Here is a 27,314-nt window from a genome sequence, read left to right as displayed (position 1 = left end):
AAAGAAGTGTGTCTTCAGCGTTCCTGGTGGGTACGTTATGTATGTATGTGTGTATGTATGTATGTATGTATGCATGTATGTATGTATGTATGTATGTATGTATATATGTATGTACATGGTGTTTCTATAATACAAACTCAGTCAAAAGGCAGTGGAGGTCTGCACATGGCCAAAAACCTACATAAAGTCAACAAGTTATAGAGGAGGAAACTGGATTGTGGGTGGTTAATGCATTAGGATGTACTGTTCTTTAAAGAGGTGAGTCTTCAACTCTTTCCTATATTGCAAAAAGAACTATTGATGGACAGAATGCAGAACAATATCATACATTCACCCCAGTACAGAGATCTGGGCCTAAATCCATCGTTTTTTGCTCACCATGCCATTCCAGTTTGGACCCAGCCATATGCAAATCAGTCTTGACCCTGCGCCCAATGGGAACAGTCCAGCCCGAACTGCCAGGTCAGGTCATCCCTGGACTGGAAACAAGCATCCTAGGACCAGTTTCGGAGTTTCACCCCTCTTCAGCCAGGATAGCTTGACTTCAGTGGCATGGTGAGCACGAGACTCACGTCTGAACATACCCGTCCCACTCAGGATGACAAATTCAAAAAGAACCATTGATGGACAGAATGCAGAACAATGTCATACATTCACCCCAGTACAGAGATCTGGGCCTAAATCCATCGTTTTTTTGCTCACCATGCCATTCCAGTTTGGACCCAGCCATATGCAAATCAGTCTTGACCCTGCGCTTGTTCTGCATTCCGTCCATCAATTGTGTGTCTTTTGCTTTCTTGCCCGAAGTGCGCTGGGTATGCCTAGACGTAGGTCCCGGCCTCACTGTGCCACTGGATTCAAGCTATCCTGGCTGAAGAGGGGTGAAACCTCGAAACTGGTCCAAGGATGCTTGTTTCCGGTCCAGGAAGGACCTGGCTTGGCAGTTCGGGCTGGACTGTTCCCATGAGGCACAGTGTCAAGACTGATTTGCATATGGCCAGGTCTAAACTGGGGTGGCAAGGTGAGCAAAAGAATGATGGATTTAACCCAGATCTCTTGACTGGGGGAGAATGTTTTGATTTGTTCTGCATTCCGTCCATCAGTTGTGTGTCTTTTGCTTTCCTATATTGAAGCAGCGTAGGAGTGGTTCTGATGGATACAGGAACAGGCTTCATTTGAGCCATTGGTTGCAGGTGGGGCCCACCAGCACTCATTTTCAGGGTACTAGCACTTACTTTTCCTTACCAAACGTTGACCACAAGCAAGAAAGAAAAAAATTTAAAAGAGTGAATGATTAAGGAAGAAACAGATGGAAAAACTGTAACAAAGGGTGAAAGCAAGGATGAAAAGAAGATTCTGCAAGAGAGAAGTAAAGGGGAAAGGGAGTGTATGGCAGTTGAACAAAGAGGTATGAGATGAAATAAAGAAGGTGCAACATTGAAGTTCATCAATCATGAAATCCATCATTTCCAGCTGTGGGCTTCTGAGAAAAGAATTGGGCACTTGCACTTATTTTGTAACAAATTAAGCACTGTAAATGGCTGTTGTTCCAGATCCTGGATGCATAGAAAGAAAAGGCTTGCTGTTTTGTTTTCTTTTTTACACTTCTTAGTCTGCAGTATAATGGTGCCCTGGCTGGGGTTGTGCCAAGAACCGCCGGAGTTGGGGGGTGATGTGATCATATTCCTTCAGGCCCTGATTGAGACCCATCACTGCATGTAGGATGCCCCTAATGGGTGCCAGTTTGGAGCCTGAGAAGTCATGGAATAGGATATTTTCAGCATCCAGTTACAAGGGTTTAAACAGTTTGGTTTTCTCTAGGAGAGAAAGCTGTTACTAGGCAGTCCTTGTGTTTTTTGACAATGTATTTCTTGAGATTGAGGTCGGGGTCCAGCGTGAATCCAAGTGACTTAACATTTGATGAAAGTTGTGGTTCAAAGCTGTCCAGGTTTTTGTCTTTGAACTAGGTTTAGACTGTATCTCGTTTTCTGTTCTTGGCTAATAACAGGAATTTGCTGTTGATCGGGTTGAGTTTAGGTAGGTGCTGAACATTCAGGGCTGAATGATGTACAAGCATTGTTTGAGGCATTGTATGTCTGAAGAAGAGGATTCTTTCAAGTAGAGTTGTGTTTAATTGGAATATTTGTGGACCTTGATGCTGTTATACGTGAGTAGAGCACCAGGCAACTCCAGGTAAAGGTTGCAGAGAATAGAAGACAGTATGGATCCCTAGGGGTCTGCACAGAGGATAGGGATTATTAGTCACTCAGTGGTGCCCACGTGAACAAACTAGTGTCGGTTGGAAACATAGGAGAAGAACCAGTGAAGGACATTGCATATAAATCCCATCTGATACTCTAGGGTGCATATCATGGTGGGATGGTCAACTGTATCAAAGGCTGCTGAGCGGTCCAGCAATATCAGGAGACAAGGGCCATCAAGAAGGCATCACCTATGATGTGTAAAGTAGTCATCTTGGTACTACAGTGGGATCTGAAGCCAACCTCATCATCATGCAGCAGATAGTAATTATATGTTTTATCATATTTTGTGAATATTACTTCTGACTTTACCACACCTATTTCAACTCTATCTTTACCTTATTTCTATGTTTTTGTCTACATGTCCATGTACGGATCTCCCCCCTTTCTATCTCAGTCTCTCTTTACCACACCTCTCTCTATCACATCCTCACATTTCTCACTCTTGCAACCTCTCTGCCAGCCTCTATGTCTCTACCACTTTTAAACCATCTTTCATCATCTTTCTACTTCAACTATCTATGTCTATCTCATGTGTACCTCAGCGCCTCTCAACTCTATTTCCATTTGACTAGTCCCTTCTCTTTAACTCTAGCCCATTCACTTCACTTCCTGATAAAACTCATATCTCTCTTTGCCTCACCACCTTCTCTCTCTCTTATCTCTCTATACCTCACTTATTTCTGTCTGTGTCAGCCCACTTTCTACGTCACCTCTCTACCTCATTCCACTCTATGCCTCAACTCTCTTACAACCCTACCTCTCAATTTACCTCACCATCCATTTGCTGCCTCACTTCTACAGCTGCCCTCTCTTTTTTTACCTTTGTTCCTTCTACCTCAACTTACTTGCCACCTTTCCCTATCTCAATATCTCCTCTCTCCCACCCCTCTCTCTCTGGGTATCTCGCTACCTCACCTCTGTTGTTATCTGACACTCTACCTCACCCTTTCTCTTTACCTCTGAATCACCCTCACCTCTCTTTCTCTAGCTCACCTCTGTTTCTCTCTACTTTACCTCTTTTTTTCAGTAGACCTGTGGAAATATGGATTTTTCTGGTCAGTTATGTCCCCTATCTTGGACCCCAACGGTTCTATGTGCATGTTACAAGTACATGTATGTTCCCTCCAGTTCCAGTTATGAAGACGCAAATACATGTGCGTCCACCGTTAACATGTCCTCTTTCAGATCCGCCATGAATGGGCCGGATATTTCATTCCTAAATACGAAAGGCCACCGCCTTTATATGGTTCACTTATGCCATTTTACAGTCCAGACAAGTAGGCCCTGATTCTGCCATCAAGCTTTTCTTGCTTTCTGTCTCTGAAGCTCCAGTCCGAGCCTGCATCTGTGACCATGAACTTTGTCCTCTGCGCGGCTCACGATGCCTGACATCAGCTTGCTGCCTGCCAAGAACTGTATTTCACCTTCGGAAATTATCTGCTCCGCTCCCTGCCCAATGCATTCCTGTCTAGTAGCTTAAGTAAACATTCTGCCAGCTACCGAGCAAAGGCCCGGCTTCTCTGTCTTTATGCAAGTAATTCATAGCCCTGTTACCATGGAAGATTCCTGCCCTCGCATCTAGTGTAGACACTTAGACGCTTGTACACGCACTAACAGTCAGTATAGTCAGTATAGAATAAGATTCTACTCCAAGAAGGTCTCTTTTTTGGATAACATAGTTCTTTAAACATAGGATGTTAGATATGATTTGGGATTAGGTTGACTTGACCCTCCAGACATTTGTCGCCACATGTAGAGCTAAATGTCAAGTCCCCTTCACCCCCTAGCTGCACGTCAATCACACGTCATGCTGCTGCGCGCGCATTTCTGCCAAGTATTTCTGATGACATTGCGAAATTCTTTCATGTAACCACCCTCTTATGACATCACATCTGATGACGTTCTTTAAACATACCCAGTTACGCCTATCTTTGCCACATATGAATATATTATCTCCACTATCAATTGTTACGCCTCTTGTATTTGCTTCACTGTAATGCTTATTGTATAAAAGTAATTGATTGTCAATAACGTATGTACTTCACTTCCTGAACCTTCGTGGTGATGGAACCTGGAGCAACCGATTATAATCGACCATTGGAATAAAGCCCATTCCGAACCTCTAATATCACGGATTCTGCCTCTTATTTACTGAGCTATTTTATTATGTTTCTGTATCAAATTAGGTCCCGGTAATTAAATTATTTACCACATGAATGGCGCCCGAACAGGGACACTTTCTCATCTCACGCGCCGGCGGTGCGTTGCAGGCCCGGTCTCCTGCCACAGCTGGACGGACAACAACGCGTACCAGCAGGATTTCCTGTATCTCCCTCCGGTCAAGCGGGGGCGACTGAGGCTGCGATTAACACCCAGACGAGGCGGTGAGAAGTGCGAAGTATCCCGACCAGAGCCTAGCTGAGAGAGAGCAAGATCCGAGGTATACAGAGGCCCACCAGTTTCCGAAGTCCCAAGTCAAGTCCGGTTTCCGAAGTGTTCAAGTCGAGTCCAGTCCGGTTCAAGTTCAGTTCAGATCGGTTCCGAGGCCTTCCGTTCCGAGCTACCCGGTGAGTACCATTACTGGGGAGGCGTTCTGACGTGCACATAGGTTGTGCCGGTCAAGACGGGTTTGGGTACACAAATCCGGTCTGCACTGTTTCAGCAGTGTATCTGTACTGTTTAGCAGTATATCTAGTATATCAAGTATATAAATTCAGAATAATTCAGTTAAATGTCGAGTATTATGTTTTAGTGATTAAGTTTTTCTTAGATCATCGTCATCATCACCGTTGCTCATTTTAAATGTTAAATGTTAAATGTATTGATACGTCCTGCATATTGTGGTATGAATGACTGTTCATTATTGTGTTTTATTGTACTAAGTTTGTTCAAGATCAAGTAGCAGACCAGTTCTCAATATGCCGCTCTTTTCGAAACTAAGAAAGATCACAACTAGAAAAGGGGTACTCGAAGAGGCTGTTCCCATTCCTCCTAGGGACACTCCAGGGTACTTCATGTATCATAAACATGGCCTAGACGCCATATTATTTCTCAATTTATGGGTAGACTACACTAAGGAATTATCAGAAAGTCAGAGGTGGCCCGCAACTGGGACCTGGGATGCAGAGTGCATCGTGAAAGTAGAGGAAGAATTATGGAAAAAGAAAGCTAGACAATCACAGAAAGATGCCATTGAATTATGGCGTAAAGAATCGTATAGACGAACAGAAAAAGCACGTAGACAGGAAGAGAAGAGTAAAGAGAATTCAAATAAAGTTCAAGAAAATCTATTAATTGAAGAAGGTACACGAGTGAAATCAGAACAAGTAGACAGACAAAGACATGCCCTTATGAAGGGTATGTATCCCCTTCTGGCCGAGGGATTACCTAAGGCTACTGCGGGGATACCAAAAGACTTGCCAAAAGACTTGCCACCCCCATTATTTCCAATAAAGGTACATCCTAAGGGGCATCCTAGAACCGCAGAAGATGTTTTTCTTTCCTCATATTTAGATGACGCAGCTCCCGAGTATGCTAACCCCGCCCCACATAGACCGTTGGCCGGGGAGGTTCAACGCCAAGATCCTGTACCTGTACCCTTACAGCATCAAGTTCTGACACAAGTTCCGGCAAGCACATCTGTTTCCACATCTGTTCCTACACAAACTTCTATAGCTGTGTCGTCCACACCTATAGTTGCTGTATCGCGTTCTACGAATCCTTTCACGCCCGATACTCCAGACGGGGCTACCGGAGGTGCTACCAATATTTTTTCCACGCCACCCAGAATAAATAAACTTACCTTTCAAGAGTCAGCACATCCACGTACCCCCAAACTCATAAATGCCCGCACGCTTAAGGAACTTCTAGTAGATTGTAGATATGACCCTGTGCCCGGCAAAGAGGACGAAATGATCCTGGCATCATTACGTATCAGACGAGCCGCGGTGTATTTAGGGAAGTTACCAGGAATGACTATGCATCTAGATAATATATATCATTATGTCCAAACAGGGCGAGACTCTGAATGTATTAACAGAGCTATGGAATACCAGAAAGTGGAGATACAGGGGGAACTGTTACGTTTCCTCATAAATTGCGTAATCAGAAATCAAGACCGACCGGGGGTAGATCCGGAAATAATGCAAACTCTTACCAGATGGAGCCAGAATATATCAGAAGGGAGACATGATAGGCAAAAATGTATAATAGCCATGTGCAGAAAGATCCGTAAAGAAATAGAACGCCTACACGAAGAAAGATTAACGGTAGACCAGTTTGAACAAAACGAGGAGGAAGAAGGATCAGGACCGTCCACAGGACAGTCAGAAACCATAGCCTATGTAGGTAGAGGAAGATCTTGTAATAGTACTAGATATTTCACTGACCCGATACGTCCGATATGTCCAGATAATAACAGGAATTTCCAAACACCTATAATAAATATGAGATCCCCCGAGCATTCGTTCCAAGCCGCTGACAAATTACTGCGAGAACGAAGGGGTTATCATTTTCTCGATTCTATGGATGAACAAGAATTAGCCAGGTCAGCCGTTCATTGGGTTGACAGTCCCGGAAAGTATGATGATGATACAATAGTACACACATTTTTGAACCTCACCCCAGATGAACAGCGTTTAGCTGGGATTTATATGATTCAACAACTTCTTATACTATATAAAAGCCAACATTCAGATCCTGGTCCCCTACCTGATATATTGACTGAATTACTCACGAGTAAATGGAAAGGTTCAGGTACTAAGTTGATTAAGGAAATACTAGAATCTAGAAAACAGTACATTCTTTTTGTATGTCCAGAACATGTTTCATTGCCCATCAAGGAAAGACCGATGTATTACATGGATAGACAGAATCCCTTACGAGAAGTACACCCAATAAAGGGCGAGGATAATCAGTTTAAACGTGTATATGTATATACGCCCATATCGAAAATAGAATTGTTAGAAATGAAGAAAGTGGTACCCAGTCATGACAAAGACCCAGCGGGTTTCCACCGAGAAATTAAAGATATGTTACTCATGGGAGAGTATACCTATCCCGACATTATGACAATATTAAAGGTATTAATGCCTGCTGGCATTTATGAAAAACTCAAGGAAAAAGAGTGGGAGGTAGGAGACCAAAAGATAGATTGGGCAGCATTAGAAAATGAAGAAAAGGCCCGAGGTCCAGGTTCGGGGCTTGGGGACAAAACTAAAGCACTGCCAGGTTTACTAGTACAGGTACTGCCACGTTTATTAACTACGAAAAAGGAAGACTGGGGTGCAATCTCAGCCTGTAAACAAAAGCAAGATGAAGACACTAGCGATTTCTATGCCCGATTCGAAAAATGTTTTGGTATAAATAGTGGTATAAAAGCAAGTAGCGAGTCATACCCACATCTGTTTGTGACAAAATTAGTTGAAAATTCTTTGCCCCAAGTGAAGAATAGAATATTAAAATTCGAGAGTACATGGCAAGGTAATACGCCATCACAAATGTTACAAATGTTACAGTACCATTACAATAGGATTAGAGAGGAACAAGAACATGAACAAAGACGCATGAAAGACACAAAGATGAAAATGCTAGTCTCTCAGACAGTTCCAGCTGAAGGACATAAAAAGGGTACGACACATTCCGGTGATTCGACAGGACCTGTAAAAGGGACATGCAATTACTGTAAAAGGCCAGGTCATTACGTACACGATTGTCCAGTTTTAAAACATAATATCGCTATAGGTAATACAAAAGAAAGACCACGGCCACCCAGACAGGATCAGAATGAACAAGGAGCACCGCAGCATGCACAGGCCATGCCAGCTCCACAACAGTCTATACAGTTTGTGCCAGCCGCACCAGCATTGCCAGCTGCTGCCACACAAACCACGACACGACAGCTGTACCAGACCGCACAGTATGACTATACTGATTATCAACGATACGCATGAACCAGCCTAGAGAGGGAAGTTGACTTACCCCTTATCGAGGTCCCTGTAGACCAAGAAGGACCTTATGTACATAGTGAATTATTAGGCCAAGATAGAAAATTTTTACTCGATACAGGGGCAAGTCGAACAACCATAAAACGTAGTGAAGTTCCAGGGGCACCCCTCTCAGGCTCACAGAATATTTCCCTTGGTTTTTCAGGAAAACCTATTGTTAATGAAGTATCACAGCCCCTTCCACTTACGATAGGACCCTTGACCAGAACTACAGATTTATTGCTTACTAAATCATGTCCAGAAAACTTGTTAGGAATAAAAACACTGAAAGCTCTAGGAGCTATAATATGTTGTTCTCCGGAAGGAGTAAGATTGTTTTTACGTGATTTCAAAGGTCATTATGTGTCTCGAGATATGGATTCCCGACTGCAGACTTTACCCACACATTTATGGGCACAAGGCCCTACAGATGTTGGTTGCATGAACATTACACCCTATCGAGTCACACTAAAGGCAGGAGTGGTACTACCACGAATGCGACAATACAAGTTACCCCCAGATGCTGTAATGGCTTTACTGCAAATCATTGACGAACTTATCGGCCAAGGAGTGGTTGTGGAGACCGACTCCAATGTATGTAATTCACCGATAATTCCGATTCTTAAACGAACTGATCCGAAGGCTCCCCCAGTATATCGATTGGTAATTGATCTGCGCGAATTAAATAAATGTATTGTACCACAATACCCCGTAGTTCCAGACATCTCTTCATTACTGACAGCTATTGATTCCGAAGCAACATTCTTTACTGTAATTGATCTCAAGAATGCCTTTTTCAGCGTCCCAATAGATCCGGAAAGCCAATATTTGTTCGGATTTAGTTTAAATGGACGTAGCTTTAAATTCACACGCGCACCTCAAGGATTTACAGAAAGCCCCAGCATCTATAGCCAAGCACTGAAACGAGAACTCGACAGTATCCACATGCCAGTTAACACTGCTTTGCTTCAATATGTCGATGATCTGCTGATCACCGCTCGAAGCGAACCTGAATGTGAAAAAGCATCACTGACGGTTTTACAATTTCTAGCCGAAAAGGGGCACAAGGTGTCCCCTTCTAAGCTGCAATTCTGTGTCCAGCGAGTTATTTACCTTGGTCACTCGCTGTCCAAGGAGGGAAGGCAGCTTACACCAGATCGTATTCAGTTAATAGCTAATATGCCAATACCCAAGACACAAAAGGAGGTGCGGGCTTTCATAGGCCTCACTTCATATTGTAGACAGTGGATCCCTCAGTATGCATTTCTAGCAAAACCACTCATTCAATTAACAACACAGGAGGCAGCCACATCGACTGTTCTCCCTTGGACTCGGGAACACACACTAGCTTTTGAAAGCCTAAAGAAAGCTTTATGTCAAGCACCTGTTTTAGCAACACCATGTTACAGAAAACATTTTACACTCTTTGTTACAGAACGAGAAGGTACTGCCTTGTCAGTACTCACACAGGAACAAGCAGGATCACACAAACCGTGTGCTTATTTTTCTAGTACATTAGATCTCGTAGCTCAGGCTCTGCCTGCGTGCCTGAAATCAGTGGCAGCGACAGCTTTAGCAATCAGACAAAGCGATGCCATAGTGTTAGGACATCCATTGACAGTACAAGTACCACACGCCGTAGAGGTTCTTGTGAATCGAACGCAAACACAACACTTGACTATAGCACGACTTACAGGGTGTGAACTAACATTGTTTCAGCCACATATAGAAATCAGACGTTGTAACACATTGAATCCTGCCACACTTTTACCTATAAATGGAACAGACCCATTAGCCCACGATTGTATTGATGTTATTACAATCACGACGAAACCCAGACAAGACTTGACAGATGTTCCATTGTCAGATCCAGACCTGACGTTGTATGTAGATGGTTCATGTATGAGAACAAATACAGGAGAGTTAGTGGCCGCTTACGCAGTCACCACAGACACTGAAATTATTGAAACCAAGTGTATAAATACCTTGTCCGCTCAAGCAGCAGAGCTCGTCGCTCTGACACAGGCCTGTATTCAAGCCACAAATAAAAAAGTCAACATATACACTGATTCACGTTATGCATTCGGAGTTGTACATGACTTCGGCGTGCTGTGGCGAGAGAGAGGTTATTTAACTTCTCACGGTGCCCACATTCAGCACGGACCCCTCATTCATGCCTTACTAGATGCAATACATTTGCCCATTGCAATATCGATTATGAAATGTAAAGCTCATACGAAAATTACTGATATCATTTCTCAAGGCAATGATCTAGCTGACAGAACAGCTAAACAGACTGCTCAAACTCAAACATCCGACATGACAAAGACAATAGTCCAGACACCAACACATTGTATGATGGTTAAGGATCCCGCTCTTGATGTAATTGACATACAGACACATGCTACTCCAGACGAAATAAGGAAATGGACTGAATTAGGAGGGATCCAAACGGATCAAGGATGGATGACGAAGGAAAAATCTGTGTGGTTCCTTCCTGATTCAATGGTCCAAGTCATTATTAACACTGTCCATAGTCCAGCGCATCTAGGAGAGAAAGCTATGCTAGACAGCATTCAACATATTTGGTTCAACAAGCATTTACGAGCAGCAGCGAAACAAAAAGTTCGTACCTGTATGATATGTTGTCAGTTCAACCCAGGAAAAAGTATTCCCGTAGAGCAGGGTGGATTTCAGCCTCCTGATCACCCTTTTGAAATTCTCCAGATGGATTATATCCAGATGGAACGATGTCGAGGATTCAAATATGTTCTCGTAGTGGTTTGTGCTCTTTCCCGTTGGACGGAGGCATACCCGGTTTCAGATTACACTGCCCCGACTACTGCCAAACAGTTAGTTCGAGAATTCTTCCCACGATACGGTTTACCACGTGCTGTCTACTCAGATAACGGCCAGCCGTTCTCATCCGAATTAATGAAACACGTTTCACTTTTGCTAGGATATCAGTGGAAGTTTCATTGTGTCCGACACCCCGAGGCAGCAGGTCTCGTGGAACGACATAATCAAACTTTGAAAATCAGATTGTCCAAAATATGCAGGGAGAAAGGTGTCGACTGGGTAGTAGCATTACCAGTTGCACTCTTTTACATGAGAATGGTAGCACACTCTCGAACAGGGCTATCCCCGTATGAGGTGATCTTTGGCAGACCACCAAATATGTGGGGGACGCCTATACCACGTAAAATAACTGATATTGACTGTAATATGCTGACAGATTACTTGGCTTCCTTGATGTCTGCACTACAATCTTGTCGTTCACAGGTAGCTGCAGCTTTTCCTAACAACACTGAAGTGAAACCCCATGACGTAATTCCGGGGGATCTCGTTTTGGTGAGAAACTTCGATCGAAAGACTCAGCTGGATCCTAGGTGGAGGTCGCCTCAGCTCGTGTTATTAACGACGAGGACAGCCGTGAAGATCGAAGGCAGGAAAGGCTGGATTCATTCAAGTCATATCAAGAAATTTTATGGACTACCATCAGATATAAAAACTACACCTTGTGTGTCTTCACCCATTGACTCAAAACTTCCTTTTGTTGAAAAAAGTAATGCCGAACATTATAAACTAAAGCTCAGATCCAATCAGTCAAGCAATTTGATTGTTTAAGTCCTCTCCGAGGTGAAGCGGTTGAATTGTCTCTGACATGTATCCCTTGGACCTGAATAGAGAATACACCCGAAAAATGCTGAAACGACAGGCGTACTGTAAATCACTGCGTAGTCATTGTACAGTGACGTTATTAATTTCGTTTTTCCTTAGTCTTTTAATAATTACTGCAAGTATATTGTTGCACCTATATGATCCTATTTCTAGACATGCTTATAATATTACTGCTGAACATTCTTTTAGTGAACTACCCCCGCATGAATTGTCATACAGATTTGCGCTGCGCAATAACACTTTTATTAATATGTTACATCATTCCCATCAGGTTAGCAATGCTACGAATTGTTGGATATGTGGCCGACTCCCTCCCTATCAGAACTATAAAGGAATTCTACCTCTTTTTCCATACCCGTTCACACACAACGGCTCCTGTGGAGCATGGCTTAGTTTAATTAATTCCCAAGATTCGAACTCTGCGGTTTATCAAGACAATGGGGTATGGGGAAATCTGAACTTAGTTTTACTTAAGGTCTGCCACCCCAACAAGGAGGGACTTCCCAAAAGAACAGGAACTGATCTAGAAAATGAAGTATATGGATTAGGTAACTTTACGCTCAATCTCCTGATCTTGAATGTCGAATCCGAAGCTAATCCAAGTTTGCCCGCCATGTCAGTATTTCCAGTAAAAGGTGAATTATGTGTAAAAAAGAATGGTTCCATACATATGGGCCATAGTAGATGCACCACTGTAATAGAATTCAGTGATCAAGGCAGGTCGACATTTAGAGCTTCCCGCCATTCCTATTTTTTATGTGGTCAGACGGCATATGTACGTTTGCCTCTAGATTGGGATGGTACTTGCTACATTGGATTCCTTTTGCCACCTGTTTTTCTAGCTCCTCCTGATTATCACAGAAATACTCATTTAGTACACAATAGAGAAAGGAGAGATCTCCCAATAGTCGACTACACTGAAACAGCATGGGAAAAATACACAGATTTCAATAAAGGTCTCTTTCCCTATATAGGTACCGTTACTAATAGTAAGCTGATACGTAGATTGACTAGAACCCTTGAAGCAGTAGTGAACGAAACTATTTCCGTCTTAGGCAATTTAACAGAAGAACAGTCTGCTATGCGGATTGTTGTGCTTCAAAATCGTCTTGTCCTTGACGTCATCCTGGCCGATAGGGGCGGAGCTTGTAGGGTCATCGGATCAAGCTGTTGCATTTTCATACCAGAAAATTCGCCATCTGTATATAAAGCTATAACGCGCCTTCATAAGATTGTAAGCCAGATACACCAGAATCCAGGCACCTGGACTTGGTCCGGTTGGTTTTGGAGCGTGTTATCAGCCTGGGGATGGAGAGTTCTATCCTTCCTAGGTATTGGCCTTCTCATACTATTCAGTTGCTGCTTATGCCTGCAATGTGGACCAGCGATTTGTGGTCTGTGTGCCACATCGTGCATTCCACATCAAGATTTTCATTCAAGATCCCGGAAAAAGAAAGAAGAACAAATGATGCTATATGAACAGATCAATGGATTAATGAAGATTGATATCTCTTGACGGGCAAGTAGGGGACAAGGAGGGAATGTGGAAATATGGATTTTTCTGGTCAGTTATGTCCCCTATCTTGGACCCCAACGGTTCTATGTGCATGTTACAAGTACATGTATGTTCCCTCCAGTTCCAGTTATGAAGACGCAAATACATGTGCGTCCACCGTTAACATGTCCTCTTTCAGATCCGCCATGAATGGGCCGGATATTTCATTCCTAAATACGAAAGGCCACCGCCTTTATATGGTTCACTTATGCCATTTTACAGTCCAGACAAGTAGGCCCTGATTCTGCCATCAAGCTTTTCTTGCTTTCTGTCTCTGAAGCTCCAGTCCGAGCCTGCATCTGTGACCATGAACTTTGTCTCATCCTCTGCGCGGCTCACGATGCCTGACATCAGCTTGCTGCCTGCCAAGAACTGTATTTCACCTTCGGAAATTATCTGCTCCGCTCCCTGCCCAATGCATTCCTGTCTAGTAGCTTAAGTAAACATTCTGCCAGCTACCGAGCAAAGGCCCGGCTTCTCTGTCTTTATGCAAGTAATTCATAGCCCTGTTACCATGGAAGATTCCTGCCCTCGCATCTAGTGTAGACACTTAGACGCTTGTACACGCACTAACAGTCAGTATAGTCAGTATAGAATAAGATTCTACTCCAAGAAGGTCTCTTTTTTGGATAACATAGTTCTTTAAACATAGGATGTTAGATATGATTTGGGATTAGGTTGACTTGACCCTCCAGACATTTGTCGCCACATGTAGAGCTAAATGTCAAGTCCCCTTCACCCCCTAGCTGCACGTCAATCACACGTCATGCTGCTGCGCGCGCATTTCTGCCAAGTATTTCTGATGACATTGCGAAATTCTTTCATGTAACCACCCTCTTATGACATCACATCTGATGACGTTCTTTAAACATACCCAGTTACGCCTATCTTTGCCACATATGAATATATTATCTCCACTATCAATTGTTACGCCTCTTGTATTTGCTTCACTGTAATGCTTATTGTATAAAAGTAATTGATTGTCAATAACGTATGTACTTCACTTCCTGAACCTTCGTGGTGATGGAACCTGGAGCAACCGATTATAATCGACCATTGGAATAAAGCCCATTCCGAACCTCTAATATCACGGATTCTGCCTCTTATTTACTGAGCTATTTTATTATGTTTCTGTATCAAATTAGGTCCCGGTAATTAAATTATTTACCACAGACCTCACCTCTTCCCAACCTCCCCTTCTCTATCTTTCTGCCTCCCTACACTTTTGCCCTGACCTGTCTTTCTTACCTCTAATTTTGCCCATCGCTGCCTTTCTACCTTCTCCTAACCGCTCTTATTTTTCTTAACAGTGCCAGGGGGCACCCCTAGACAAAGACGTGTATTCCGTGAAAGAGGAGGAGCATGCCAAAGGCAAAATATTAACGACATATTATCAGGTATGATTAGGGCGACACCTAGCCAGGTTTCTAGCGGCATGACCGTTGTTTTAATTTAATGACCGGTACAAACATTTGGAAAATCGACTAAAGCCAGTACGTTTCCTCCTTATCACTACATACTTCAAAAAGCAAATATAAAAAGAAAGCTTTAAAATATGTTAAAGAGGTGCCTTAATGATCCCTGACTAGTAAGTAAAGTAAATAAAAACAGAAAAAGTTATGTTACAAATGAAAACAGATCACTTTATGTGACGTTCTATTTTAGGATCAAATAAATGCCTTTGCAGACTCCTAAAAAATTAACAAATGGCCGGTATTTTTCTTTCGAAAATGTGGCAACCCAAGATGTCAACCGATAGAATGGTAAACACATTCAGATCAGTGCTTTGATTTTCAATGTTGCTCAAACAAGCTAGTCGTGAAAAGGGATTTATTTCTGATTTCTAATATTCAGCAACTTCTGGCGGTGGCGATGCTGTACATTGCCCCCTGAGGATTAACGTTTGTACAGCACAGGAGATTGCCTGGCAGAGTACCCACCACAGGGAAGGGGTGGAGGCTGTGGAAAAACACATGGCGCCTCCAAAGCAGGTGGAGTCTGTGGCGCACCTGTGCAGGCTTCAGCCAAAAAGGCAGAAATTAAGATACAGAGATCCGAGCTAGGTATAGAGGGATGCGACCCTCAAAATGATCAAAATACCTACATTCATCGTTCGGGGCAGTGGGGCAGAGCCTGCACGTTCTTTTTTTTTTTTTTTTGGTAAAAAACAATTGAACATCTTAAGAGGTTCAGGCAGGCGGGCAACTAGAGCCAAATTTCGAGGGGGGGGGGGGGGGCTGAAAAACATTTCGGGGGGGGGGGGGCTAAGTCTTCGAGCCATAGGCAATTGTTTTTTACACACACTGCGAGTTACCTAAATAGCAAAGCACTGTTTCTTAAAATCTGGGCTTTTGGCATCATTATTTTTAAGAAACGGTGCTTTGCTATTTAGGTAACTCGCAGTGTGTGACTGGTTACACGTGCCTATTCACAGGTCAGTGGCACGCATCTGGCGTGAGTGACCACGTCTGTAAATATAAAGCACCATACATGATGGTCTTGAAGTGTTCCCCCTTACACACGGTTTTATTTACAGGATTAAACCTAATTCTACCTCCGGTGCATCTCATTGTGGACCACCAATGACTGCCCTAGCAGGCTTGTAGATGTTCAGGGTTACCTACTCCCAGCGGCCCAACTAGAGCCACATTTCAGGGAGGGCCAATACTTCCAGCATTGGGCAGAGCAAGAATTTCCAGAAGTGGGGTCCGAGCTATCCTTATAGCCAATTAGAGAATAACAAGTGACAAACTGTGCAGTTGAAACATATTGGACAAACTTGACAGTATAGCAAGGACGTTTTTGTAGATTTTACACTGTTCCTAGGCTACTCACAGTGCTCTTTAAAAAACAGATTGAGTGCACAGACAATTACATCTTGTGATCCTGGGAAAATTGCTTTATCTGAATTTGTCCTTGCATAATGTAACTGGTGCTCATGCAAAGTGCCTTAATACCTTCGGGTGGAGTTCGAGCTGTATAAAACTGCAGAAAAAACAAAACCTAAGGTTACATTTCAGAAAATGCATCTCACACTGTGGCAGCAAAAGGAATTTGCAAACGAATAGGCAGAGTGGAGAGGCAGGGGCTCTAGGACCTGGTGGAAAAACAAAGAAGCCTTGGTATCAAGTAAATGGTCTTTTAAAGACCTGGGAAATACTCAGGTGCTGCTGGGCTGCGATAGACGCCAGACCAGCCAGCCCACAGCAGCTCAAGAACTGTCTGTGTGTGTGTGTGTCCAGGAAGCTGTCTCTGCCTGGGCTGAGACACACAACGGGGGGGGGGGTGAAGCCCTTTGAGCCCTATGGGCGTTGTGCACCTGCCTACTCCCCACAAACAGCTTCTGTAGGGTTTGCAAAGGACTTCAGCATTGTAGCTACCTTCAATAAAGACAATACACATGAAGGTTACAGAGCTGGAAACAGAGGAACGCCCAAAACATCCCCACCAGTAAACGTTCCAGGAGGTGAGACAAGGATTGTACACACATTTTATTAGTGAGATCTCAAAAGAAGCACAATAAATAGGCATTTTTAGAGGGGGGGTCATCGTCAACATCAGCATTGTAATTGTGAGCCTGCCCTGGCTTCACAAGAACAATAACAGCCTTTTCCTATGTGGGCCAAGAATTCTCCCTGTGAGGTGAAAGATAGTTCCAACAGGTATAATACCCAATTATAAACCCCTAAATCTGATGCTGCAGGGGTCTTCCATCAAGAATATTGACAACAAAATCAGAAATCACCAAATACACAAGCATGGAATAACTCAAGAGATCTGCCACATACTTCTGGTCAAACAGAGGAATCTAATCTAGTCCACCACTGTAGCTCCCACCTACCTGCACACCATGGGGCCTATTCAAGAGAATGTCATGCAGTGCAGCGCAGCAAGTCACCTTGCTGCGCAGCACTGCGTGTCAAGGAAAGGTCAGGAATGCACTGTATTTAAGGTGATATGGTGCATGCCTGACGTTTCCCCTGTGATGGTGCCCTTTTGGCAGTCTAATGCCCACACACACACCCTTGAACCATCGTGCAAGGGTTCCTGTATTGCATGAATAGGGGGACCCCCTGTATTATATGGTATATTAGATAGGTGTATCACACCAAGGGTTTTTTGTTTTGAATGGGTTTGTTTTGAATGGTTTTTTTTGTTTTAAATGACATTCACAGGACTACCAGTTCTGGTAAATCTGGGAATGCGTCACAAACCATGGGAGGTGCTTGGGAACACCCGATCAACGCCCATGGAATGCCTTCCCCTGACAGAGTATGGCAACGCTATGATTTGCGCTACATTGCTTTACTGATTTATGGGGCCACGATAAGTGGCCTTGTGTGGCTTCATAAATCACATGTAACCAGCTCATAAATAGGCCCCAATTGCTTCGTCTTTACATCTCACAATGCTATTCAGATACAAGATGACAGTGAAAAAGTTCTCCACAGCAGAAACAAAGTGCGCCCCAGCAGATCTTCCTATCTCTTCTCCCTCCAACAATGTCGGCTCAGGAGTATAATTAGTAAGTGTGAGCCTATCTCCAACTAAAGAAAGTCTGTCTTTCTTTGCCATGCACTACTAATGAATGGATGAATGAATAGGTCACTGTAAAACTCGACAGCGACCCAAAACGGACTTACTGGAGCTCCAGTAAGTAGCATGAGGCACAATGAGAATGTGAGAGTATTAGTTAAGCAGATCTAAAAAGCCAGGTTTTCAATTGTTTTTATGCAAATCTTGTTGTCAGTGCTATGTAAAGTGTTATGTAAAGCAACAGGTGGATAATTCCAAAGTTTTGCAACAAAGAGTGAGAAGGAACGTCAACCTTTCCTCATGCGCTTGTTCTTAGGAATTTGTAACAGTCGTGCATAAGACGATCTCAAATCCCTGATGATACAATAATGTTTTACACATTCAGTAAGATTCTCGGGACCTATTACATGAATCTTCTTGCTCTCTGGGAGCCAGTGTAGGGAACTGAGATGTGATATGTTGATGATGTGAGATCTTTAAAACCAGCCTGGCTGTGGGTTTTTTCACCAGTTGAAGCCAAAAAAGCAAACACTGAGGAAGACCAAGATAAAGTGAGTGAGGATAATCCAGTTTTTTGCACAGAGACAAGAAAAATGTCCAAACTATTTTTTAAAGAGTGTAACAGAAAAGCAGATGCCTGCTGTGGACTGTATGGGGCGGCTGGATTACTCAGTGTCAAACTTGGCACCCATAATTCACACTGTGCTAATGGGGTAAGAGAATCTCCCATTTCTTTAGGTCACCAATCAGGTGACCAAATGGATTGAGGGCCACCAAAGATCAAAATGATGTTTTTTTTAGTATAATTTCAGACAGCTGTTTTTCATCCATTGAGCAACCTGAGTGAGGCATTACTTAAAGGCTTCCTGAGAAATGGCAGGATTTTTATCAATAGGGAACATCAGTTGTGCATCGTAAGCAAACAAAGCCACCTTAAGAGCATAGGACAGATTAATTAGTGCTGAAGGGGGCCATATAGACATTAATAACATTGGGCTCCATGAAGGGCCCTGTGGCACTCCATAGTTTAGCTCTTTAGAGTTTGACATAAAGAAAGAGATCGTGATTGATTGGCTTATGTTAAAAAGGAAAGATCTTATCCAGCTGAGGGCAGCCCATCGGCCCCCACACGTGCAAGTTGTGAATGCAGGATAGAGTGTGACACTATGTTGAATGTTGTGGAGTGCACAACAGTACTAGAGCCGCAGAGTGACCTTGATTCAAGCCGAGCGTGCTAAATTGGGAAACTTAAAAACAGTGTTGATCCTGTACTGTCATTTGGATGAAAACAGGAAAGGGTGAAATGCAGACGCCTGTGCTGTTCTAGATAGTTGGACAGCTGACAGTTGACTGACCTTTCAATCATCCTTGAAGCTGCTGTAGGAAAGATATTGGATGATAATTTGATAGGATGTTAGGATCCATCAATGTTTTTGTTGGCAGTGGTAAAGCATAGGCATGCTTCCAGCAGCCAGAAACAGTCCCGGTCTCCATTGATTAACTAAACAGCATGTTAAGCTTCGGGTTGGTGATCTTCAGCGCCTTCTTAGGCCCTCTTGGGAGGCCAGGGCCAGACAAGGAGCTGAACATACACCTAAGCAATGCTTGGGCTGAGTCCGCCAGTGAGATGATGTTACATCCATACACATGCAGTGCATAAGGAGAGATACCTGGCTCTGTAATAGGCAAAGTATCTATATTTCCTGGAGGAACTAAAAATGATCCAGGTACATTTTCTCTATCTCGCCATGAATGAACTCAGACAAGTATTCACAGAGGTTTAAGAAAGGAGAAATGCAGGGGATTAACTGCGAGGAATTAAGTGAGATTGAACAATTTTGATGGTTTCCTTAGAGCCAGTAGGGGTCTCATTAATTTCTGCATATAAAAGTCTGCTTGTGACTTCCTGATGAATGTATAATACTTTTTAATGCCATCTTGAAGTATTATGGGAAAGGAGGTCATTACTTCTCGGTTTTTTTCCCTGTCTTTTTCACTTGCTTCTTTCTTCCTGCAAGGCCTGTGAAAACTATGGGGACGAAATGGAGCAGCGACCTGAATCATTTACTTTAGCGGGGCTAAGTAATTCAGAACTGATGAGAGCTGATTATTGAAATAGTTGGCATTATCTTCAAAAGAGCCTTCCAGAGAGGGAGGGAGGATGTAGTTGACATTTTAATAAAGGACTGTCCACAAATCTTGCACCAAGCCCGAGACAGCTTAATGTTCAAGTAGGTGGCTGGGAAGCAGCCTTCCCAAGCTTGGAGAGTGAGAAGAATGTCTAGCCTCTGATTGGAATCTATGAAAAGTCCTTTATGTCTCACTGTTTTGTTTTCTCATGACCACATTCTGTAGCAAGCTATTAGGCAAGATTGGTATTTAGACTCTAAAATGTGTGATTTATTGACTCTGTCCTGCCAGCTTGCCTGAGGTCAAGGGCATTTAGATCTTCATTTAAGATGGCAACATTCATCATCGTACAGATCCTTCGTGCCCCCTGCCACAGAGCAATTTCAAATGTATATATATACTTTTTATTTATTAGTAATCTATGAAGTAGTTGTGGGTTGTTGGGTTTAGGAATAAGGTGGGAATCGAATTCAATTATAATTTACTTATTTTTAATAATAATAATTTTCTAAATATGAATAAAATATGTAATTAGTTATTAATTATTTAAATGTCTTTATTGTTTATTTTTAATGTAATTCATTTAGGGTTAATTTGTTAATTTGAAAGTACATTTTATATTTTATAGTTTAATTGCTAATAGAATATTTTGGGAGTAGGTTGTTGGATTTTTAGGGCAACGGTGTGAATATTTGTGTTTAAATTAATATGATATGTTTGTTTAATATTTAATTGATGATTATATATGTTCAGTTTTTAATTTTATATTTATTGTGTATATTATTGTTTAATTTGATTTATTATTTTATTGATAGGTATATTTAGCAATACATTTGTCAAATGTATGTTATACTTATTATACTATTGTTTTTAAATTAATTTGTTTTATTTAAGTAATATTTAAATTGTATCACTGTTTTTTAATGTAATTTATTATGTGGTTTTATTACGTAGTAGAAAGGGAAGTGAATTATTTAAATTAATTTTAGATATTTAATTTGATAATTTACTTTGTGTTTGTTATTACAATTTCCATTTTTTAAAATTAATATACTATATATATGTATATATATATATTATTGTGAATATGTTTAATCATTTTCTGTAGAGTAGCTTTTTTTTTTTTTAATGATTATGAGTTAGGATGGTATATGTATCTCATCTGAAGACCAACACTTGCCCTACTGTAGATGAGACTGGATTGGGAATATTAAATCTAACTCCTCTGAAGTCCAACACTTTCCCTCCTCTTGCTTGCATTGGAGTGAGAATAGTAAACCTAACCATCCCAAGTCCAAAACTTTGACTACCATTGGTTGGATTGGAGTGGTAATAGTAAATCTAACCTCTTCAAAGTCCAGCACTTTCCCTTCTGTTGCTTAGACTGCAGTGGTCATATTAAATCTAACCTCTCTTACGGCCATCAATTTCCATAATGTTGTATGGACAGAAGTGGAAATAGTAAATCTCACTTCTCAGTAGACACTTTACCTGCTTTTGCTTAATATGGAGTAAGAATAGTAAATGTAATATGCGCATGGTGTATCATTTTTCGTATTTTTGTTTAAATTAGAGTTATACTAGATATGTTTGCTACTGTTTCACTATTTATCACTTTTATATAATTTTATTTTAAAAAGCGTCGTTTTTATTAAAAATTATTTTTATGTTATGTATTAATGTAATTGTTATATTTGTTTATATGTGCTTTTTAATTGCATTAGTTTAATTTATCTCAATATTTATGTATTTTTTAATTGTTAAAATATTTGCTTACATTTTTTCAAATATCTGCATATATATTGTATTAATGTACTTAGGATAAAATATTAATTTTTAGTATTTGTATATTTTTTTTAGATATGTTTTTATTAGCATTTTTCTGACAAGCTTCCGACATTGCTTATATCCAGGTATTATCAGTTTGACAACTTATACATCTTCAATATACTCCCCTATTACAGCCATTCCTTTATTACCTCATAACTATCATACATTCCATCTCTGGATATTTTTCTTCACCAGTGTATTTGTTCTATAATGCTGTTCATTGATTCTTTCTTTTCTTAATACAATTACTTATTTGTTTTGCCATAAGGAGCTATTAATGTGTACATCTACTAGATCCATATCTTGTTTATGAAAACATTTCTGAATTCTTGGGTGACTATGTGACGTAAAAGTGTTCAGTGGTGTTCTACATATATCCTTCATTCTCTGTTTTGGAGTATAAGCAGATTGGTTAGGGGGCTTGTGGGTGAGAGAATCTATTCCTTTCAGTATTCAATCCCCTCCAGAAGAACCACTATCTCCATCCATACTCTCTTCTGTGACTAACTGGTCATTATTTTGTTCATCTTTCCTGCCCGCCAAGCCCTCAAGATTCTGTCCAAAGCTCAGTGATAGGATGTTTGCAAATCCCCTTCGCCTCTTCCCGTTGTATGGCCCTTTCCTCCGTCTTGGCCCAATCATCTACTATCTTTTCCCATACCATCACTAATGGACCTGTCTGTGTTTTCCAGCTCCTATCGATTTGCCTACGTGCCAGAATCAGGGTTAGATCTACAAAGCGGGAGCCCACCCGTTTACCTTTCGGCCGGGGGAACAGCCCCAAAAGACATATCTCTACCGTGGATGTAAGCTGCCACCCTAGAGTGGCATTAACTTGCACCAGATTCTGCCTCCCAGAATCCCTGCAACAGTGCACACCCCCATGTCATGTGTATAAACCCTACGTCTAGTTGAGCACATCTAGGGTATCCTCAGGTCCCCCCGTGCATGAAACTTAATCTGTAGGCCGTCAAATAAACCCAATGCACGTAGATAAATTGAATACGTTTTAATGCCGTGTTCCTGGATATTTGTCTCGGGCTTCTCAGCACCTGAGATTATTCCTTGTCCTGCAGGTCCCGCCCCACCGCTTTGTTCCATATTGCCCTTAACCATTCCAGGGGGGTTTTCACCGCACCAATCAGCGCCCTATAGTGCCATTTCACCAGGTGCCTAGCAGATCCTAGTGTTACCAACACTTGTAATGTTTCGTGAGTGTGTGGTTCTAGGCGAGCACTGCCTCATAAGTCCTTAATTGTTTTAGTTACTGCATGATAGGTGAGGAATTGGCCACTCGCAAGATCGTACCTCATCAGGAAGTCCTCCAGCGGGATCTTCATCTCATCTTGAATATTACTTGTATATGTTAATTTAAATTTTTTAATCAAATTAGATCAATTTGACTGTTGCACATATATTAATATTTAAGTTTGCGTTATGGTAAATATTTTACCTTTGATGTATTTGAAACATTGTTTCAATATTGTTATTGATTTTATCTATTTCGGTATTGTTTGGACCACTGTCTGTCCTAGCAACACAGACTGTTTGCAAATACACACTAGGCTCTGCCCAAGAAACAGAGCTATCTATCCATTTAGGATCACAAACGTTTATCTATTCATTAAAATTCATATTTGTCCATCAAGTCATATGTGCAGCTCTCTAGTCTCAGAAGCAAAGACTGCAAGCCTGGGAGCAGTGCTTGTGTCCATCCATTAAATCCTGACCACATACAGGTTAAACAAACACAAACAGTTAACAGCAAGAACGGTACAATGAGAGCCAGAAAGATGTAAGTGAGTCAGGAATTAGATAACCAGAAGAGCCCTAGAGCCAAGGGATGGACCGGCGAGCTAGGAGAGTAAGCAGGAGAGAGGCAAGAAAGGACTAAAAGAACCGTAGAGAGCAATAAAAGTATTAGAGGTGAATGGAGCCAGAAAACACAAAGGCAGTAGCAGAACATGAGGGCGGTGGAGACAGTAAGGACATCAGTGAAAGAGATAAGAAGTCAATGGTGAGGAACATCCACCATCCCCACAATGGGCAATGATAGGGCGAGAGGGACCTATGTGGAGTATGGTACCATAAGGCCGCTCATCTTTGCTGATCCTTGGGCCAAGCGAGACAAGCAGAATGGATCCATGGTGAGCCACCGTAGAATGGACTCTCCGTGGTTCTGCCCACTGCCCCAGGAGGTGCCTAGGCTGGCACTCACCTCATGCTCTGATGACAACGTAGCATGGCGAGGAGCGGACTGCAGTCCAGAGGGTCCTAGAACTATTTCACACAAGCGTAGTGCATGAAATGGAAAAATAAAAGTGCAAGTACTCACAGTGCCCGTGTACCCGTGTCCTGCTGTATAGCACTGGCACTCTCCCATTAAAAGTATGGAACCTCTACCGAGAAGTGCAGATACTCTCACTTTCAAATGAAAGAAGTGCATGTCCTCAGTCCCTGACAGAACAGGTGCATTCATAGTCCTGTGCATGAGCGGCTCACCCAGGAGTCTCCGGGGTTGGGCAAGGCACATCATCCCCCAGTGCATTCCAAGACACCCCAAGATGGAGGCTCCCTGACAAGCACTCTACTGGAGTGTGTCACACACACGGAACAGAGGGAGAGGAGTGAGGGGGGGGTGTAGAGACAGACAGAAGTGTGACACGCTGGGATGTGCAGCGCTCTAGTGTCACCAATAACCAAAAGAAACCGAGGTGCACCGATGGGCTCTCAAACCCTAGAGGAAAACATGAGAACTAAGAAGGAGAAAGAGAATATGAGCCGCAGATGGAGGGGGAGACAAGAACGACTTGGACAGCATGGACTAAATAAATGTAACTGTGGGAGGAAGACAGCCAATTGACAGAGAGCAAAAGAGGGGACAGGAGCTACATATGAGAGAAAAGAGGAACTAGAACCCGGAGTAAGTGTAACAGGTGGGGGGAGAGACTGTGATTTGAGAAATGGGGACGTGGAAGCAAGAGCAGCAGAGGGATGAAACACCCAGGTAATCATGTACAGAGTGACGAAAAAGCGCATGATCGCGGGTGAAAGAGGAAGCCAGAAACATGAAAGACAATAACGAATGAGAGCAGCTGAGGGCAAGAGCGTCGAAACAACACGAGGACAGGCACGAATGACAGCAAAAGAAGGGAAACAGTCACAGGAAATAGACAACGCGAAGAAAGGTAAAAAAAATGGAAAAATGGGAGACATACGAATGAGAGTAACAGAGGAAAATAAGAGCAATCTAAGGAGAAAACGAGAGCAGAGAGAGAGGAATTAGAGAGGCTGAGGAAGAAATATAAACGTGAAATGAAATAGAAAACGAAGAGTGAGAGCTTCAAAAGGAAGAAAAGAGCAGGGAACCTGAAGGGGTGAAGGGATAGAAGGGACAGAGGGAGGTAAAGAGCCGGGATCCACGAAGCAGACCACGGAATGAGAGCTGTCGGTGGGAACTGAAGGGTACTGCATGCGGTGGGAGGTACCTCTCGGGAGCTCTCTACGCTCAGTCCTGATGCTGCTGCCTGAGTCCCTCTGAATTCACAGCCAGTGATCCGGCTGCGTGCCTGCATTGGGCTCGCGGGTGGGTTTGACTGCCGGAGTCCGCTCGGCTCCTGCACCCCGGGATCTTTGCACAGCTCGGTCTGCCTCTCCCGGCTCCATCCACTGGATGTCAACTCAGCCTCCCGGAGCAGCGGAGTGGATGCTGCTCATTGGCTCCCAGACATTGGTCCTGCCCACGTCATCCCTCCTCCCCCCAGCCTCTTCTTACCCAAAACGTGCTCGTTTCTGTGTGCGCAGCTTCTGCTCTCTTGGCTTTCCACAGCATCGTCCTGCTCTAGCTCTCGTCTCCACAGCCGCTGCCTGTTCCCTTCTGCAGATCTGCACCGCCTCCACTACCTGCCTCCGTCCAGTACTCTTTACCTGCTTCCGTTCACACGCACACACACAAAGATAACTTCAGTGATGGCAGACATTCTGCTAAATGTGTGCAGGTGGTGGGCACTAGGCTGGCACAATGTTTGTGGATGGGAACTTTAACCCACAGCAAAAGAGACAAAGGCATTAATAAGAAAAATAAAAAGGAATAGGAAAGAGCATGAGAAAGGAAGGAAGGAGAAAGCAGCGAAGAAAAGAACCCCCGGTCGCGAGAGAGAGAAACAGGAAGTGTATGTTGGCGAAGAAATGAGAATGAGGTGGGCTCCTACGAATATCTGAGGATTGCTGGGTGGACAGAATTCTAGCAGCAGCGAGAAGCCTGTTTTCTGCAGGCAGTCATGATACGGGCAAGCACGCTGTGAGCCAAGACCTTGTACCCTTAATTATGCATGTGGGTAACCCCTAAAGCCTCCTCTGAGTAATCTTGAAGATAAGGGAGCCCTCCCAGGAGGCTGTTACAGCCACAGAAATCAGAGTCCTTCCATTATTCATCACAAGCAAAACAAAATGAAGGCATGCATATTTTAAAAGCTAACCAAACAGTGCAGAAAGAGTTCAGCGTGTTATTCACGAGGGGATCCCGCCTCATAATGCGCACGAGATAATATATTATATATACATGAATGTATAGACCGTTCCCATAATGAGCTGTCCAAATGTGAAACAAGGAATTGCTTTCAGATAGTGAGAGAAAACTGCGAAGCATTATCTTGGCTGAGTTCAGAGAAGTCTGGGCGGTACCATCCCTTCTGGTGGATCCCGATCGGCAGGTTAGGACCTCATGACGCAGGTGAGCACCCCCACCTTTGATCTGCTTGAATCTGCCCTGCAGTGAAGGAGGCCCTGCTCATGCTGTTTGGATAGTATAGATACCTCTGATACCCAAAAACTCGGAGCCTCTCCAATATGCCTCCTCTGACCAGAATGCCAAGTGCGATGTTAACAGGAGAAGGTTACATTTGTCCATGCTCAGAGGGGGAGGCATACTTTAAGGAATCCTAGTTCCATGCAGGAGGTGCTCATCCAGTCAAGATTTTTTCCTTTGCATTCTAGGATTTGTAATCCTATTGACTCCATTATGAAATCATCAATATAGGTTTTGGAATACAAAGGAAAAACCTGACCTGGATGAGCTGCTCACACATGGGCCTGGGTAACCCCGGGAGTTCTGCAAGAAAGAGGGTGTTTTTAGTGTATCACCATTCTGCAAATGAAATAAATGTGCTACCAGGTGCCATGCTGGCTTGCAAACTTAATGTAGCATTTCTCATTTATGATTGTTCAACTGCAAACAAATTGGTGAATACACCCTAAGAGTTTAATTAACATTGAAACATATTTCAGTAATTGCATAAAAATATGAGCGCAATCTGCAAAAATACAAGTACCCTA

General features: G+C 42.8%; 1 protein-coding gene across 1 annotated transcript in view; it reads right to left on the bottom strand.

Annotated features, from left to right (window-relative positions):
• CHST15 (carbohydrate sulfotransferase 15) overlaps positions 1-25,635 on the bottom strand; it is a 525,836-nt gene extending 500,201 nt beyond the window's left edge. Inside the window, exon 1 of the mRNA XM_085601655.1 lies at positions 25,469-25,635. The gene's annotated coding sequence lies outside the window, so the exon portion shown is untranslated. The remainder of the gene's footprint in view (positions 1-25,468) is intronic.
• Positions 25,636-27,314: the final 1,679 nt, after the last annotated feature.

The sequence above is a fragment of the Triturus cristatus genome, chromosome 1_2 (genome assembly GCF_964204655.1).
Source record: "Triturus cristatus chromosome 1_2, aTriCri1.1, whole genome shotgun sequence".
Classification (NCBI taxonomy): Eukaryota; Metazoa; Chordata; class Amphibia; order Caudata; family Salamandridae; genus Triturus; species Triturus cristatus.
Note: the sequence above shows the minus strand (reverse complement) of the source record. Positions and strands in the feature narration are given on the sequence as shown.